Source organism: Mizuhopecten yessoensis, unplaced genomic scaffold (genome assembly GCF_002113885.1).
Source record: "Mizuhopecten yessoensis strain PY_sf001 unplaced genomic scaffold, ASM211388v2 scaffold716361, whole genome shotgun sequence".
Lineage (NCBI taxonomy): Eukaryota > Metazoa > Mollusca > Bivalvia > Pectinida > Pectinidae > Mizuhopecten > Mizuhopecten yessoensis.
The window spans coordinates 3,198-8,489 of record NW_018480078.1 but is presented as its reverse complement, the minus strand read 5'-3'; positions in this window follow the sequence as shown (position 1 = coordinate 8,489).

Here is a 5,292-nt window from a genome sequence, read left to right as displayed (position 1 = left end):
CTTGGTCACATTCTTTAGTTTCTCTGTATATGTAATCGAGCAAGTTATACATCGTGCTTTGTTCGAGGGGTAGGGTGGTTATATAAATATGTAAATGGTTAATAGAAACGAAATCATTTAAACAGCATCACTGAAACAGTGACGCTTCTCTCGTAAATTTGTAAGAATAGATGCAAGGATATACAAATAAGTAATAGGGATTAATTTTGTCAGCAGTGCTATTTGCGATTTCTTCTACTGATCAACATTCTGAATTGAAGTAGTTTGGTAGCATTTTCTTTCAAACATTTGATCAACAAAACATATGTAGTTATTTTTCTTTCACCAGGAACTTGTCCCCCCCCCCCCCCCTTTATCCTAGGGTTTCTATCAAACACTAATATCAATTATTATTACTCAATACCAATATGCATTGTTATTTTTCTTTTAGCAATGACGTTTTCATTCCTTTATCCTATGATTTTAATCAAACACTGTTATCAATTATTACATTTTCGATTTCAAATATCTCACGATCTTATCAAAATGAATATATTGTCAAATATATCTATGCAAACATCACGAAACAGTCTAAAGCATTGTCATACATGTCTATGTAAACATAATAAACAGTTTAAAAGTTTTGCTTTTGAATCTAAACAGCTATTTATAATTGTACACGGTCTGATGTTAATTGTGCTCCCTTCTAACGGCGTTTTAAAGGAAACCAATTTCACAAAAGCGCGCTTGAGCGGTAAATCCTCTCCAGGGTGTCCCTTATAGAATATATATATATATACCTATATGTGTATACAGGTGATTACAGGTACACGCCACAGGTATGTTTAAAAGTGTTTTATACACGGAATTAATAAAGTATAATATATTATACTTTAAATATACAGAACCACAGCATTGATAAAAAGCGGGACACAAACAAATTGCGGATAACCCTATATAACGCTGTGTACTATGTAAAAATGATATTATGAAAATTAATGTGATACATTGTATTTCATTTATTCTTGTTACACTATTTACATACTTAGGGACAATTCTTAACCTCTGTCATAATGTTGCGTATTTACGGTGTATAGTTACAATAGTATTGACTACGTACCACGACACACAGAACAAATTTGTATGGCGACTTTTTCAACATACAACACAAACAAATAAAGTTGCTAAGCCTCTCTATAGATCCACAAGGCCAAAAGTTCACAAATCTGGATCGCTTAACAACATTACTAGTTGTTCTGTTGACAATCTGGAAAAGGAAAATATTCAAGTTACAAATCACATATACTATCTAATTTTCATGATAACGTTTTTGGAGCAAGAGATGATACATTACAGGAATTATGTAAAGATTTTGACAGTGAAACTTATTTCTGTCGATGTTTCGTTCTCCCCTGGCTGACTCGAGTCATCCATTCCTTGGCAGAGCTCCTTTCTGGATTAACTTTTGGTATTAGTCAACCTATACTGCAGATACATGACAAAATGCCTCCATACCGACCCTTTAAACTATATATGGATGTGTCTGCAATGCCATCGCTTGGCAACGAAAATATTTCCTATAAAACCATCTGTAAGTGTTGAAACATCCCCGAAATGCAAGGGCTACGCTCTCAATACACAGTGTTTACTGTATCCCATGCTCTCTCAAGATACATATATTCTTTTGTGGAAAAGGGTGGTCGGGTGGCTCAGTGCCTTTCACCAAGACGGCCCGGGTTCGATTCCCCGATCGAAAGTGGAAATGTATGAGGGGTCCCCTGCTCGACCACGTGAGTTTTCTCCAGGTACTCTGGTTTAAGACCCCCGCGCGCTAACATCCGGGCCAACAAGAGTGATTAGCATAAGTTGTAAAAACTTGTTTCATAAATGTTGTAAAATGTCTAGAGGTAATGTGTTTCTTTTCTGGAATCGACAGCGAAAACGATCAGATTTTGGGGATGAATCGAAGTTAAGATGGTAATTTTCGCTCTTAACTTTTCAAATTGTTTCGCGCCGTATTAATTACCTCGTTGGTAAAACTGCTACAATACACATTTTATTCGCGCTGAGTATAGGTAAACGCGAAGTCAGCGAAAATTCCCTAACCAATAACTTTCCCAGTTTAACAGTAAACCGGATGATGAACAGGGTGCCGTTGTTGTTGCTATAAACTGCAGCTCAATATGCATTATCAATGTCCTAGCATATTTACCACGTTGCAGGTGTTCTTTTGTGCCGACCCACAATACAATCATATTATCTAATGCATTTTTTTCTTTAAGATATTAATTGATTTTCAGAATTGGCTTGATGACACAGGCTTCGACCTTGCTATTTGTTGTAAACCCCTGACTTTATATGGTCCAGATCTAACCCAGACGTACAGAAATCTACACAAAGCCTCCCCCCAGGGTGTCATGATCAAGATAGGTTAGCACTGCAGCAGGATCGTACACAATGATTGATCACCTATATCGCATTATGTCATATTATATCGTATTAACGAGAACCAACGCTTACACGACAGTGTAATGTTAGTTACACTGTTTAAATAAATAAGGTTTTGTATAATGTCAAAATCGATCAATTTTGCGGACCAAATTTGTTACTCTCTATTGATAATTTCAACTTCTGGCACCCACGAAGACAGTTTACTTTATTCAAAGATTCCGATTTATACAGCCTATAAAGAAGCTTATCTTGCAGGAGAAGGAAGTCTTTTTAAATAACACGAATACGTATTGTTAAACTAATGAAAAAGAAACCTCGTATTCATTCTCACAAGCCGTTGACTGGATAAATTTCAAGATATGGCTGTGAATATGCATGACATTTTAATAAATTATTTCATTATTATCATTAACTGATATAGTTCCAGTGTATAGTTTTTCTATTGTAAAACGCACATCGCTATATGTCGACAGCAATAAATACAAACAACCGAATACATGTACAGCCAACGATGCGTATATGGTATACGTACGACTTTAATTTATTGTACTTCAGTTTTGGCAGTCGTATTCATCGACTTTTAGATTAATTACACACACACGTCACCGGTATCAGTGGTTATTGGTAACCAGTACACGTACCGGAAGGAATTGGTAACCGTTATCACATATGTATATAGTGAAGTTTGATATACGGTATTTTACTAATGTTGATGTATTTTAAGCAAGGAAATGATCCTTGATGTCATTTAAAAGAATATTGAGATTCAAAGATTTGTAAAACCATCCGGTCTTGGATATACTGTGAAGTGCTTTAATTTCGTGGTGTCAAATTTTCGCGGTTTCGTACCTGGAAGTTATTTGCGGGGTCTTAACTTTGCGTTACAACGATTCCACAACGGAGTACATTCTCGTTCCCTGGGTCCTGTGAACATATACACCTGCGTACTAGTAACAGGTGAGTGCCTTGATATACGTACGTTCAGTATATTGATTGAAACAAATATGGAAGACATATAATAAAAACAATCGCTGGTGTTTTGAATTTGCGCTTTGAAAGTAAATCGCGAAATAAAAGCACTTTACAGTTTAATGTTCAATCAGAATTATAATTTCATTATCAACAGTTTTAGCCTTTGGGTGATATTATACCGAAATGATATGACTCATTGTTTGTTGAAAATGGGATTAAAAGAACACCATTAAGGGTTTCGAGTATTTGCTGTATAGACCCTGGACTTTTTGACATTCCCATAAACAATAAACTATTGTTAGAAACCTATTAATAGCAGATTCTGCTACGAACACGTACTTCTTCATTAAAACATTTCATAAATAAAGAGACTGATACAGGAAAACACTTCATTCTATAATAAATACTATTTTGAGTGTTCGTGAAGGTAACCCATTGCAAAAGTTTGACACTATATATTGCGTATGAATTTCCATAATTGAGGAGCACGCATTCAAAAGGCACCAATCTTCAAACCGTCACGTTCTATAGTTAATAACCAATCAAATTGACGGACAATATCATGATTGTGAGACGTAAACATCCATCCTAGTATATAACGTAATGGCGGATATTATAGTCTCTTCTGCACTAACGCTGGTCCGGAAAACTCTCCCTCCACGATCTCCGTTTCCTCGAAATGCTTTGTTCCCGCTATCGATATATGTAAAGGTGTATCGAGAACCATTGGGTTTGAGGATGATTAAAACCTAACAGATCGATCAACGTAGCTAAATATGTCTACGATTACAACGCGGTTCAAAACATCGTTAATTCCACGTTAAAACTACTGTACATGTTTCCGATGAAACGGAAACCTGTTAATCTCTTAAAGTGAGATAATCCTCGGATGATTTCAACAACGGCTAATTCCTTCGGGAGTAGGTCAGCTACCGCCATTGTCGGAACTATACATATTTGATAACAAAATATGAGTAATTCTAGGAAAAAGTTGGAGTAATTAAACCAAGAAATGAGGACGTTGTTTGCTACATTAATTAAAATGATCAGTTTTGATGTTGTCTGGTAGGGCGCATCCTCGAAATTCCAGAGGTTACGTTACGTAATTGAGCGCGACGATAACCCTGGGTATTTCGAGGATAGGTAGGGCGTTCTATTTCGGGAACGGGGCTATATGAATCAATTTCTTGGAAATGCGGGTGGATCTCGGGAATATATTCATATCGTGTGAACAAATTTGCCAGCGGTTATTTTGCTTTGATCACAAACGGAAAAAAGGAGGATTAATAATGATAATGGTGTATCGTACCTCTGGATGGTGGTTTTCTCGCCTACACGAGAACTAACAAGCCTGAAAATGATAAGATGCTCTACTTGTGAAAGTTCCGCGTGTGATGCGTTCAGACAGTTACTTAGAAGTTGCCACATCATCAAATTGTTGTCAGATTAACTCGTGCGTTCCGATCAGATACCATTATATTTACTGATTTTACTTACATTTATTTCTATTTCGTAATTTAGTTTTTTTTTAAATATCTTGTCAGGTGCCGAATCTTATTTCGGGCAAGGAACAATAACTATGAACTGAAGATGTCACCCGCGAAGTTATCAGAAAAATATATTTGGTACACTGGCGAAGTTATCAGAAACATATATTTGGTTTACTAGCGAAGTTATTAGAAACATATATTTGGTTCACAAGCGAAGTTATCAGAAATGTATATTCGGTTCACTAGCGAAGTTATCAAAAACATATACTTGGTTCACTAGCAAAGTTATCAGAAACATGTATTTGGTTCACTAGCGAAGTTATCAGAAACATATATTTGGTACACTAGCGAAGTTATCAGAAACATATACTTGGTTCAATAGCGAAGTTATCAGAAACAT